This window comes from Sceloporus occidentalis, unplaced genomic scaffold (assembly GCF_023333645.1).
Source record: "Sceloporus occidentalis isolate IW3139 unplaced genomic scaffold, rSceOcc1.0.p SCAF_4, whole genome shotgun sequence".
NCBI classification, from domain to species: Eukaryota; Metazoa; Chordata; class Lepidosauria; order Squamata; family Phrynosomatidae; genus Sceloporus; species Sceloporus occidentalis.
The window spans coordinates 128,642,537-128,657,652 of NW_028316984.1; positions in this window are offsets into that span (position 1 = coordinate 128,642,537).

The window sequence follows — 15,116 nt, forward strand, 5'->3', positions numbered from 1 at the left end:
ATTAGATGAGTGGTCACTCAGCAGGTAGGTGGTCACTTGACAGATAGTGTGGTGTCACTTGGTAGGTAGTCACTTGGTAGGTAGTGGGTTGAGAGAAGTAGAAGTCATGGTGAACACCTTGGCACCCATTGAGTGAAAGTGGGGGGGGGGGGGGTTCTGGAGCTGCCTCTTAGGTTCTGAGACTCAGGAGGTCGAGACTATCCTTGGGGAAGGTCTAGAGTTTTAACCTCACTTTAATTCCTGCAACATGAGGGATTTCCATAACCTGATTTATGGTTGCTCACTGTCTTTCTTTAATGATTATGGTACTTTATTTATACCACAGTTTTCCCCAAAGCTGGAGTACAAGGCAGGTAGGATTAATCTGATGAGCTACAGAAAGATCATTTCCTTAAATTTATTATGGTGCCAAAGAAAAATTGTCAATTATTTGATAAATAACAAAACATTCAGAGACCTTTGAACTTTGGAGGCAATAGGGAAGAATTCTGAAGATAATTTTTGGGATAAATATTATTCCACCTAACATTAGGAGAAACTTCATGACAGTAAGAGCAGCTGGACAGTGGAATATAGTCCCTTGGAGTGTGGTGGGGTCTCCTTCCTTGGAGGTCTTTAAACAGAGGCTGGATAGCCATCTGTTGGGGATGCTTTGATTGTGAGTTCCTGCATGGGAGGGGGTTGGACTGGATGGCCAACAGACTAAGCTGAGGCACATGATGGGGGTCAGGGTCAGTATATAAGGATAGTATCCCCCCATCCTGCCTCTTTTTGACAACACAGGGAAGCAGGGTTGTTGTGGGGACATAGAATCAAAGAATCAGAGGATCATAGAGTTGGAAGAGACCACAAGGACCATCCAGTTGAACCCCCTGCCATGCAGGAAATCTAAATCAAAGCATCCCTGACAGATGGCCATCAAGCCTCTGTTTAAAGACCTCCAGGGAAGGAAACTCCACCACACTCTGAGGGAGTGTGTTCCACTGTCGAACAGCCCTTACTGTCAGGAGGTTCCTCCTAATGTTGAGGTGGAATCTCTTTTCTTGCAGTTTGCATCCATTGTTCCACGTTCTAGTCTCTGGAACAGCAGAAAACAAGCTTTCTCCCTCCTCAATATGACATCTCTTCAAATATTTAAACAGGGCTATCATAACACCTCTTAACCTTATCTTCTCCAGGTTAAACATCCCCAGCTCCCTAAGGCATTCCTCATAGGGCAGTGATTCCCAACCATCCTAATGCCGCGACCCTGTAATACAGTTCTTCATGTTGTGGTGACCCAAACCCATGAAATTATTTTCATTGCTAGTTCATAACTGTAATTAAAGACCATTTCCGATGGTCTTAGGCCACCCCCATGAAAGGGTCATTCGATCCCCAAAGGGGTCCCAACCTACAGGTTGGGAACCACTGTCATAAGGCATGGTTTCCAGACACTTCACCATTTTAGTTGCCCTCCTTTGGACATGCTCCAGTTTCTCCACATCCTTTCTGTGGCTAAGTTTTTGTGTTGTTTGTTGGAAGGGGTTTTGACATTTTGGGCCTTGATTTCCCCAGCACAAGTCTCAAGTTCTCCCTGGGCATTGATTCCTTCTCCCTCCAGCCCTTGCCTTGTGTTCTCTCTGGGCATTGCCTTTTCCCTGGGCCTTGAGTTGTCACTGGGTCTTGCCTTTTCCCTGTGCCTTGCTTCCTCCTCCTTCCAGCCCTTGCCTTGAGTGCTCCCTGGGCCTTGCCTTTTCCCTGGGCCTTGAGTTCTCTCTGGGCGTTGCCTCTACCTGGGCTTTGCCTTTTCCCCGGGCCTTCAGTTCTCTCTGGTCGCACCACAGCATGACGGGTCCTTTTAGATTTCTTCATGCCTTGGGGAGCATCATTACCTGGTCATGCAACAGCTTGGGTGGCCATTTTGTCATTCAGTCACCATGTTTTTCCCTTTATTCTGTGCGATCTCTTAGGTGGCCATTTTTTCAACTAAGCTGTTTGGCAACCATTTTGTTTGGCATTCTCTCAGGCCCATCCTCTCTTAGCAGTGATTAAGCTGTCTGGTGGCCATTTTGTGTAACACTCTCTCAGCCTCATCAACCATATTATTAATATTACGCACACACACACACACACACACACACACACACACACACACACACACACCACTATCCACTGCTCATTACATAGGCTGGTTATAATTGTTTTGGGTCTGTTGCTATTTATATTGCCAGAATCCAAGACCGGTCTCGATTTACAAGTTGGTTTACTAGTAATCATTTCTAAAATGCCTCCCAAAAAGGGAGTGGTAAAGCTAAGGGAAAGGCGCCTGCAAAAAGGGTGGCACCGGCAGATGAACTCCCAGCTATTATTCACTCTGATACGTCTGATGACGAGAGTGAAATGGTTGCTAGGGGAGCCATATTATCTAAATTAGAACGTTTTGAAAGAGTTCATAATGATAAATTAAGGTCTAAACCACGTGAGGCTAAAAAGATGGCTACTGAGTCACTTAATTGTATGGTTCAACCTCAAGGGTCACTAGTGGATGTTAGTCCATCTGGAGGATTGTCCTATCAGGCACCGTTATTCTCATCTGCTTAATCCCCCAACAAGTTCTGCCAGGTAATCAGGCCACATTGAAGCCTTCACAGCAGGTTTGTTACACCGCCACACCTGCTGGTGAATTAGATTCAGTTTTGGGGGAACATTTAACCCAGGCTACAGTTGACAAGATCCTAAAAGGAGAATTTGTTGATATTTTTTCTCTTCTATATCGGGAAGTAGAAAGAAAGGATTGTGAGGGGATGGACGAAAAAGAACGTGACTAGGTGTGAAAGCGTAAAGTTGATAGAAATTTGAGGTTATCTGGCATCTTCATATACGTAGGCGTTATAGCCAGGTTCCAACCGATGAGAGCTTATTCGCTGATTAGATATATGGACATAATTCACAGAGTTTACGCAGATTTTGCTGGATCTGTGTGGCTCCAATATGATGAAGCCTTTCGAATGAAGGTTGCCAGGCCCCCATCGTTGAGGTGGGACCAAGTGCATTCACAATTGTGGATGCAATTAATGACACCAGGGCGACCTATGCAAGGAGAACGTTCCCATAGTGGCCACATGGTCCAGAAATCTCAGGGGAGCTCATCAACTAAAACCTCATCAACAAATAATGAACCTTCTAACATATGTTGGGGTTTTGGAGTACATGGCTCATGTAACAGACATCCTTACAAGTACCTCCACGAGTGCTCTATCTGCAAAGGATGTCATTCCTTTCGTCGATGCCATAAATCAAAATCTGGATCAGAGATCAATGACGGTGCTAACAGAAAGGGACAGGGGGGTCCCAACTCACCTTCAAAAGGGGCCCAGGCAAATTAAGCTAGAATATTTGTTTCAGCTGCTGTTTGTTTACCCTAATAGGTCTGCAACTGATTATTTAACATCAGGGTTCAGGGATGGTTTTCGGATCCCCTTTTACGGTCAACGTAGACCCTATAGTTCTAGAAATCTGCGTTCTGTGTTGGGTTTAGAACATGTCGTTAGAGCTAAGATTCAAAAAGAAGTTGATGAAGGCCAGGTTGTTGGCCCCTTCTCTTCGCCTCTGGTCCCTAATCTTAGGGTATCTACTTTGGGCATTGTTCCCAAATAGACACCAGGCGAATACAGGCTTATCCACCATTTGTCATTTCCAAAAGGCGACTCCATTAACAATTATATCCCACAAGAGCTTTGCTCTGTCTGATATACTTCTTTTGATTCGGCTCTGGCCACGGTACGTAGTAGAGGTTTCGTGGCTGAGCTGGGAAAGTGTGACATTAAGTCTTCATTCAGACTTTTGCCAGTACATCCTCAGGATTTCAAATATTAGGTTTAAATTTGAGACTAAATTCTATATGGTTAGGGCTCTTCCCATGGGATGCTCTATTTCTTGCTCTGCATTTGAGGCCTTTAGTACGTTTCTAAAATGGGCAGTACATACACAAACTGCTTTCAGGGGGTGATCCACTATTTAGATGATTTTCTGTTTATTGGGAGGGCACAATCTTCCCAATGCCACCTCTTGATGTACCAATTTGCCCTTCTTGCTGATAGGTTGGGTGTCCCACTGGCCCACGAGAAAATTGAAGGCCCTTCCACCTGTTTAATGTTCTTGGGCATTGAAATCAACACGATTAACCAGTGTCCTAGGTTGCCACTTTATAAATTAACTAAAATTAAAGAAAAGATTAATAAATTCCTCCAGTCACAAAAGGCTACCCTTTGAGAGTTTCAGGAATTGATTGGCCACTTAAATTTTGCCTGTAGGGTAGTTGCCCCAGGCCAGGCCTTTCTTAGGCATCTGAGCTCGGCAACTATTGGCTTTTCTCAACCGCATCATAGGATATGGGTGAATTTTGAGATTAAACAAGTTTTACAAGTTTGGCCGTCATTCCTGGATTCTGTTAATGATGTGTCTTTCTGGAGAGACATTTTAAGGCTCCGTGGAGAATTACACGTCTCTTCTGATTATTTTAATAATCACTGGTGTGCACAGGTTTGGCCTCCTGATTGGATCGAGGTGGGCTTTTCTTCAGATCTCACCTTTTAAGAATTTTTCCAATAGGGGTTGCAGTATACATTTGGGCAGATGAATTTGTGAATTCGTCTGTCCATTTTTGGTATGATAATGCGGCCACAGTTCAGGTGATCAATCAGCTGTCTTCTAGGTCGCCTCGAGTCATGAGCTCGGTCAGGGTGTTTGTGCTGAAGTGTTTGATGCACAAATCCCGTTCATGGCCTTTCATGTATTGGGGGTTGATAATGAAATTGCTGATGCCCTTTCCTGCCCTTTCAGGGATGCTTGGAAGGGTGAGGTGGTGAAAGAAATAAGTTCTTCGCTTTCTGACAACACAGTCCAATTACAAGATGGCTTGTAAGGACTTTGAAAAGTTTTGCCTTATCCATGGCTTAAGCCCCAAGTGGCCTATACCTGTTGACCACTCTTTACAATTCTGTGTCTATTTACACAACAGGGGACTAACACCACAGACCATTAGGAACAAATTATCAGCCTTAGCCTTTGCCGCAAAAGCCCAGGGACTAGCAGATTAGACATCTGACTTTAGAATTCACAAGACCTTAGAGGGGTGGTCTAGGATTCGGGGCGTTAGTCATGATATTAGGAGGCCCATCACTCCAGAAGTTCTGAGGGGGCTTAAAGGACAGTGGGAGCAGTTATGTTCCTCCCCCTATGAATCCAGCTTGTTTCATGCAGTGGCATTAATGGCTTTCTTTGGGGCTCTTAGTTTCAGTGAATTGGTTATGTCATGAAAAAATGACAGTTCTAACAGGGCCCTTATACTTGCTGATTTAGTTCTTACTGCCCGGACAGCTATGCTGCAGATCAGAAGGTCTAAGACTGATCAAATAGGTAGAGGGACCTCTATTACATTAAATGACAGCCAAGACTTTGACTAATCTCGGGTTAAAAGGGGTTAAATTAGGTACTCATTCTTTCCATATAGGAGCTGCCTCCACGGCTGCAGCCATGGGTTTTGACAATGCAGATATTAAACACATTGGGAGATGGCAATCTTCAGCTTTCAAAAGATATGTGAGAAAGGTTCCTTTCTCGCACTGACTGGGCTAACTCTTGTTTCTTTTAGTTTTCAGACCTCGTTTTCAAAGAATTCATATCCTCATATGAGGACACAGTATGATCTATTGGGTGGTGAGACAGGCTTGAGATGATCACTTGGGCTTTCACCTTGGTCTCAACGAAGTTGCCAAGATTGAATGGTTGGGCAGACGAAGCTTACGATAAAGTGATCTGGTCAAGCTGCTTTTTGAGGAGTGTGTAGACCCTCAGCCTGATGTACTGCTGTTACACCTTGGTGGAAACAACCTTGGTTTGCTGAAAGGTAAGGCCTTGATTTGGCAGGTGAGACACCATACGTCATAGTGCTAGGGGCTGCCTTCAGTTGGCCAATCAACAATAGCTATTTCTGGATAAGAATGACCTGGTTAACCTGGTTATGATAGTCCATGCATTGGTAATTTCCCATTTAGATTAGTGTCATATGCTATACATTTAGCAGCAGATATACATAGCAGCATGCATATGCACTGTATATGCAAAAATATGTCACAGCATTTGGGGGGACAGTTACATTTCTGCCAGGCAGACTACAGAGGAAACAAGGGAGACCAGAATGGCCCTCTCCTTGCTGCTCTTCTGATATCCAGCATAGACTTTTTGCTGTTTTACCAACAGGACTTTTAGAAGTTTTTTTAAAAGGAGAGATCAATTTTTCACTTAGGGCCCATACGGATAGATTGTACAAATCAGAAAGTCCCTAGTTTCTCTCTGTCCTTTCTGGGGATCTGTCAGTCTGTTGTTTGTTTGTTTGTTTGTTTGTGATCTATATGACATTTCTCCGATTCTGAAGTATTCCCAGGGAACTCCCAGCACTTTAGGGGACTCTTTATTCCCACTTTCTAGGTCAGCTTAAATTAAACCATTATCTCCTGAAATGAAATGCACCTCTCTATGGCAGTATGTTTCTGTTATCCCACAATGACCAAGGATATCCACCACTAAGAAGCGTAGCAGCTGTTTCCAGGACAGTAGATTCTTCAGATCAAGTGAGGGAAAGAGGAGTGATAGCAATAAAATTAAATGATTCCAATGCTTACCTAGTGTAATATTGCTAAAATACTTTAACACTTTGTAACTCCTGAATAATAACTTTAAAAGTCTCAGTGGAAACTGGTGAAAGTCAGTTTCTGAAACACTGCCTGAATCTATATGTAATGTGTTATCAATGGGAGGGGGAGGAGAAGGTACACAAGGGATGGGGGGAGGGGAAACCCCATGATATTTCAATAAAGAGTTTGGGTGCAAAATCATGAAAGTGCAAGTAAAATCAAAAGAAAAAGACCTGGAAAGTCTTGAAACTTCCAGGGACTATTTTCCTGTCTGGATAAGGCTCGAGTTTTATCATTGAAGGAAGCAAAGATTAACCATTTTCTTCTCATAGTGAGAAAAAAATCTTTGAAGGCCACTTACTTACTTACTTACTTACTTACTTACTTATTTATTTATTTATTTATTTATTTATTTAAAACATTTATTATTAAAAACATATATACAATCATATATATACAAGCATACAAACATTTATCCTGTACACTCATATTAACAATACTTATTTATGCATACTAAATGAAGAGTCTTCCCCCACTTTCCTAACTCAACCTTTATCTCTCTACTTAAAACCTTTCCAAAATCTTTCTTCCTTTCTTCTCTTCTTCCTCTTCCTCTTATTTTTTCTTCTTTCTATCTTCCTTCTATACTAACTTCCTACTTACACTAACCTTCCATCCCTATTTTCCCATTCTACATTCTATCTTCCCATCCAACTCTTCTTTAGTCTATCTTCTACCTTCTCTATAGACATACAGACTAACACATTCCACATACATACTGACTTCCTTCTACCAACTTACGATCTATTCTTGTTAATATTGTCTTTCTTACAACTACTTCTTTAATTGCGGATCCATCTTCCCCTAGATGTGATTAACTTATCCATACCTTTATTTAGATTGACTAGCTTCTTTTCTTACAGATTTCAGTATTTTTCTTACAAGTTCAGTACTGCTACCTTTCCCCATCTTTGTTCCAAGAACTTGATAACTTCCATCCATTCTTCTCTCATTTGTTTTTTAGGCCTATCTCGCATAGCTTGTGTTAATCTGTCAATTTCTATTCCCTCCTACAATTTCATCATCCAATCATCAACTGTCGGGCAAGTTTCACCTTTCCATTTCTGCACAAAGCAGATTCTTGCTAATGTGACCATGTAGTACATAATCTTTTCTTCATTTCCTTTTATGTTCTCCCCAAACATCCCTAATAAATAACATTCTGGCTTTAATCTTATTTTTTTTCTTCAAAATTATATTAATCTGTTTGTTTATTGCCGTCCAATATTTCTTTGCCGATTTGCACATTCACCAGGAGTGATAAAAGGTCCCAACGTCTTTTATACACTTCCAACAAATATTACTTTTTGTCTTATAAATTTTTGCAATTTTAACAGGCGTAAGGTACAAATTTTTGTAAAAGTTTTCCCTTAGATTTTGAGAGACTGTGAGTTTGTAGTTATTATTCCACACTTTTTTCCATTGAGTCATTTGCATAGCATATCCAAATTTTTTTGCCCACTTTACCATCTGTTCTTTCACTATTTCATCTTCCATCTCATATCTTAACAACAATTTATAGATTTTCCCAATCAATTTATCTTTTTCTTCTATTAATTTTTTTCTAATTCAGATTTGTCTTGGTTTTCTTCAAATCCATAAATTTTGACATCCTCTCGATATCCTTCCAATAATTGCCTATAAGCGAACCAATTAATATTCCATCCCTCTTCTATCAATTCCACTCTTGATTTTAATTCCAATCCATCTCCTCCTTTTTTAAATATATCTCTATATCTATACCAATTCTCTTCTCTTATCATTTCCTTCCTATAGAAGGCTTCCTGTGGGGAAATCCAGCCCTTTAGTTTTGGTATTACCCTTCTTTTATGTTTGTTCCAAACTCTAGTTAATGATTTCCTTATACAGTGATTATTGAATGATTTGTTTTGTTTATCTTTTTCATAGGCCAAGTCCACTTTTTTAGAAGCCTTTTAGGAATTTGAGACTTATTCTGCACAAATTCAAATGTGGCTTTTTGAACAGAAAACAGAACTTTCTGCACAGGAAGCAGAATTTTCTGCAAATAAAATAGTTCTTTCCATTTAATCCCACCGTTCAATTTCTGTGCATGACCTTGGATGTCTAGGATTATGAGTGATGCATAATTTTATGCATCTCTATCATGACTCCCTAAATTAAGCAATCCCAGACATTATAGTCTTCAAATATAAGTGACTTCAGTACTTTGGTCATTTTTGTTGTCCTTTTCTGAAAAGTTTCTAAAATATGCTTTTAAAGTTTGGTAACCAGAACTGTGCACAGTATTCCAGATGTGGTCAGACCACGGATCTGTATAAAGATAGCATGGTACTGGCAATTTTATTTCTCATTGCTTTCCTAATTATATTTATTGTAGAATTTGCTTTTTGTTTCTTTTCTTTTGTTTCTTTGTTTTTAGAGCAACTTGTTCTGAACTTGATCAGCATGCTGGCAAATTAGGTAATGAAGGCTGCAGTCATGTTGGGGTAAGTAGATGCAAAAGAATAAAGTATTTCTGAATCTTTGATAACTAGGGGACTGTTAAAAACTAGTGGGCATTTCAACAGTGTAGCTTGTCTTGCAAATACAGTCATTACAGGTATGAGGACCCTTTACTACTCTGAATCTGTCCATCCTAAATTTCTCACACTTACATGGTAGTAAATTACACTGATGTCATACCTAGTATGATATGATTACACTTTGAGAAAGTTTATTAAATCGGAGCTGCTTTCACACTATATTTTTATTTATTTAATTAATTAATTTATGTACTGTCCTTCTTTTAACATGGGATTCAAGGTGGCCAACAACATTTTAAGAAGCACAATACAGTCAGCTCTCTGTATCCACAGATTTTTTATTCACAGATTCAAGCATACGTTCTAATAAACAAATCTTGATTTTACCATTTTATATAAAGGGCATTATATCTGTATTTAATAATTTACATTTAATAATTAATAACTGACAATTATTAAACTCCCAATACAAAAGTTAAAATACAATTAAACAAAATTTCTCTTTTAAAAACATAAAAACAATTAAAATAATCATTAAAAATACAAGTTAAAAACATTAAAAGGTGCTTTAAAACCTGATGAAATAAAAAACACTGCACCTGCTTTAAAAGCGTTATCTACTATAACACACTAAAAACCCAGGTCCTTAGCTGCTGGTGGAAAGACAGAAGGAAGGGGCTAACAGGAACTGCCATGGAAGGAAGTTCCATAATAGGAGCAGTGACTGAGAAGGCTCTCATGCCCTCACCAAATGTCCTTTGCATGGTGGTGGGTCTGAGAGAAAGCTTTCACCTTTAGATCTTCATAGAATCATAGAATCATAGAGTTGGAAGAGACCACAAGGGCCATCCAGTCCAACCCCCTGCCATGCAGGAAATCCAAATCAAAGCATCCCCAACAGATGGCCATCCAGCCTCTGTTTAAAGACCTCCAAGGAAGGAGACTCCACTACACTCCGAGGGAGTGCGTTCCACTGTCGAACAGCCCTTACTTTCAGGAAGTTCTTCCTAATGTTGAGGTGGAATCTCTTTTCCTGTAGCTTGCATCCATTGTTCCGGGTCCTGTTCTCTAGAGCAGCAGAAAACAAACTTCCTCCCTCCTCAATATGACATCCTTTCACATATTTAAACAGGGCTTTCATATCACCTCTTAAACTTCTCTTCTCCAGGCTAAACATCCCCAGCTCTCTGAGACGTTCCTCATAGGGCAAGGTTTCCAGACCTTTCACCATTTTAGTCACCCTCCTTTGGACACGCTCCAGTTTCTCAATGTCCTTTTTGAATTGTGGCGCCCAGAACTGGACACAATATTCCATGTGGGGCCTGACCAGAGCAGAATATAGTGGCACTATTACTTCCCTTGATCTAGACACTATACTTCTATTGATGCAGCCTAAAATTGCATTGGCCTTTTTAGCTGCCGCATCGCACTGTTGACTCATGTTCAACTTATTGTCTACTTGGACTCCTAGATTCCTTTCACATGTACTTTCATTCAGCAATGTGTCTCCCATCCTATATCTGTGCATTTCATTTTTCTGCCCTAAGTGCAGTACCTTACATTTCTCTGTGTTGAATTTCATTTTGTTAGCTTTGGCCCAGCTTTCTAGTCTATTCAGATCATTTTGAATGTTGATCCCGTCCTCTGGAGTATTAGCTATTCCTCCTAATTTGGTGTCATCTGCAAATTTGATAAGTATGCTCCCAATCCTGTCATCCAGGTCATTGATAAAGATGTTGAATAGCACTGGACCCAGGACAGAGCCCTGTGGGACCCCACTGGTCACTTCTCTCCAGGCTGAAAAAGAGCCATTGTTGAGCACCCTTTGGGTTCGGCCAGTCAACCAATTACAGATCCATTTAACAGTTACTTTGTCTAGCCCACATTTTACAAGCTTGTTTGCAAGAATGTCATGGGAAACCTTGTCAAAGGCCTTACTGAAATCAAGATATACTATATCCACAGCATTCCCTTCATCTACCAAGCTGGTAATTTTTATCAAAGAAAGAGATCAGATTTGTCTGGCATGACTTGTTTCTCTGAAACCCGTGTTGACTTTTTGTGATTATGGCATTGCCTTCTAGATGTTCACAGACTCTCTGTTTAATGATCTGCTCCAGAATCTTTCCTGGTGTTTATGTCAGACTAACTGGACGATAATTGTTGGGATCCTCTTTTTCCCCCTTTTTGAAGATGGGGACAACGTTTGCCCTCCTCCAGTCTGCTGGAATTTCTCCTTTTTTCCAGGAGTTTTCAAATATGATTGCCAATGGCTCCGATATTACATTTGCCAGTTCCTTTAGTACCCTTGGATGTAGTTCATCTGGTCCTGGAGACTTAAATTCATTTAGATTAACAAGGTATTCCTCTACTATCTCTTTACTTATTCTGTGCTGAAATTCCCCTATTCTGTCCTCTGCTTCATTATCCTCAGGTTGAGCACCCTTTTCCTTTTCTGAGAAGACTGAGGCAAAGAAGGTGTTGAGTAATTCTGCCTTTTCTCTGTCTTCTGTTAGAATTTTGCCATCTTCTCCACGCAGTGGCCCTACCGTTTCCTTCTTCTTCCTTTTGCTGCGGACATATCCAAAAAAGCCCTTTTTATTGTTCTTAACCTCTCTAGCAAGCCTGAGTTCATTCTGTGCTTTGGCTTTTCTAACTTTACCCCTACACATGCCTGCTATTTCTTTGAATTCCTTTTTTGTGATTTCCCCTTTTTCCATTTCTTATACATGTTCCATTTCAAACTTAACTCGGTTGAAAGTTCCTTAGTCATCCTTCCTGGTTTCTTGAGACACCTCCCATTTTTCTTTTTCACTGGAACTGTTTGAAATTGTGCCTTCAGTATCTGTCTTTTGAGAAAGTCCCATCCAGCCTGAACTCCCTTCCCTTTTAGTATTTCTGACCACGGGATCACCCTCAATACTTCTCTAAATTTACTGAAATCCGCTCTCCAAAAATCTAGAATGCATGTTTGACTATGCCTGGCTTCTCCTTTCCATTGTATAACAAACTCCAGGAGAACATGGTCACTTCCACCTAATGATCCCACCACTTGCACCCCATTAACCAAGTCATCCTTGTTGGTTAGGATCAGATCCAAAATAGCTGACCCCCTTGTTGCCTCTTCCACCTTTTGGACCATGAAATAGTCTTCCAGGCAAGTGAGGAATTTGCTAGACCTTGTGGATTTGGCTGAGTTTGACTTCCAGCAAATATCAGGGTAGTTGAAGTCGCCCATCACTACTACATCTCTCTTTTCTGACTGTGTGGTCATCTGTTCTAGAAAGATATCATCCAATTCTTCAGTCTGAATTGGGGGTCTGTAGTAGACTCCCACCGTAACATCCTTGTTGTTTCCCTCCCCTTTGATTCTTATCCAGATGCTCTCCACCTGGCTTCCATAATTGATGTCCTGGATCTCTTCACTGGTGTAAATATCTCTGACATATAGTGCTATTCCTCCTCCTTTCCTGTTTGGCCTATTTCTCTTAAAAAGGTTATACCCCTTTATTTCCACATTCTTAGAACACAGGAAAGGCTCACATAGGAAAATATGCTTTTTCCCCTCAAATAGTCTGGACCCAGTCAATGGAGTTGTCTCATCAAGGGAGTTATATGATCCAAATAACCTACCCCAGTCAGCAACCAAGTCAGCAACCATTTTGGACTCACTGTAGTTGTCAAACAGTTTCCAAAGGCAACCTCATGAGAAATGTGTTCTTCTTGTTATGTGCCTTCATGTCATTACTGACTTATGGTGACCCTAAGGTGATCCTATTATATGCTTTCCTTGACAAGTTTCTTTAGTGAGGGTTTGCCATTGCCATTCTTTGAGGCTGAGAGAGTGTAACTTGCCCAAGGTCACCATGGCTTTCCATGGCTAAGCCAGGATTCAAACCCTAGTCTCCCAGTATCCTAGTCCAACACTCAAACCACCACACCACTCTGGCCCTCTAAAATGTGTTACAGTAGTCTAAACAGGGTGAAATCAAGGCATATGCCACTGTGACCAGATCAGATGTGCCAAGGAATGGGCACAGTGAGTGCACCAGTTTTAAGTATGCCAGCCAAATCATTCTTGGTCACTGCTGGAACATGGGCATCCAGGCCAAGATCAGAGTCCAGGAGCACACACCAGCTGTCTACCTGAAATTTCAGAAAGACACTAATGCCACTCAACACAGGCTTAATCTCAGTTCCCTGATGTACCTTTCAGCTGACCAGTAGCATCCCCGTCTTGTCTGGATTAAGTTTCTGTTTCTTTACCCTGATCTAGTCCATTATCAATAGCAGGTATTGGTTTAGTACAGAGACTACTTCCCTGGAATTGGATGGAAAGGAAAGATAGATTTGGATATCATCAGCATACTGGTGAAATCCAATGGTTTCATGTAGACACTAAATAACATGAGGGGCAAGAAGGACACACCCCTCCTAATCCAGTTCCCTGAGTACATCGTCCACCAAGGTGACTAAAGTTGTCTTTGCCCCACGGCCAGGCCTGAAGCCAGATTGAATTGGACCTAGGTAATTCTCTATGTCTCCGACTGCTGCAGTGACTAAGGATGGCATCTCTCCTCTGAATGCCTGCCTTGAGTCTGTAATGGCTGGATGAGGAAAAACAAACTAAAGCTGAATCCAGAGAAAATGGAGGTGCTCATGATAGGTGCCCCTGGTCCAGGGGGGGAGATCTGCCAACCCATCCTTTACGGGGTCAAACTCCCCCTGAAGAATGAAGTCCACAGTTTGGGAGTACTCCTGGATTCGTTTCCACAGTTGACATCTCAGGAAGAGGCGATAGCCAGGAGTGCATGGTTTCAGCTACGGCTGATACGCCAACTGCATCCCTACCTGGCTCAGGGGGACCTTGAAACAGTAGTACATGCACTGGTAGCCTCTCATTTAGATTTCTGTAATGTGCGCTACATGAGGCTACCTTTGTATCAAGTTCGGTAGCTCCAATTGATTCAGAATGCTGCAGCCAGACTGATCACCAAGACACCGAGATCAGAGCACATTACATTATCTCTACATTGGCTGCTGATTAACTTCCGGGCACAATACAATGTGTCGGTTATTACTTATAAATCCTACATGGCCTGGGCCCGAGTTACTTAAGGGAACACCTCTCCTTACATAATCCGCCCTGCACTCTCAGAACATCTGGCACAAAAATATTGGAACACCCCAAAACCAGGTTGAAAACTACCTCTTATAGAACATGTTCTGTGATGGCCCCTAGACTTTGGAACAATTTACCGAAAAAGGTCTGTCTTATCACTTCCTTGGAAGCCTTCAAAAAGGCACTGAAGACGGATCTCTTCCGGCGGGCCTACCCAACTGATCTCCTCTAATCTGATTTGTACGTCTGAATATATGACTCGATCCTTACAACTGAGCAACACTGTAACAACTTTCTCCTTTTCCCTTTTATTTTTATTTCTTTGATTGATGTTTTTGAATTATGTATGTATTTTATGATGTTTTTACTGCTGTAATCCCACTTTGATCCAAAGAGAGAAGCGGGAAATATAAATAAAATTTTATTATTATTATTATATTTCATCCAGGAACTGCTGGAGTTGGTAGGCTACCACATGTTCCAGAACTTTGCCGAAAAAAGGAATATTGGAGACTGGCCAGTAGTCATCCTATGAGTTCAGGGAGGGCTTTTATAGTATGGGCCTCATCACAGCTTCTTTAAAGCAAGATGGAGCTTTATCTTGCTGCAGTTAGGTATTCACAACTCCCATTACCAGTTTTCCTCTGGTTGCTTTTAAAATACAAGGGCACGGGTCCACTATATATGTGATGGCTCTCATCTCTTCAACAATCCTGTCTACAGCCTCAAGCTGCATGAATTGAAATGTAGCCA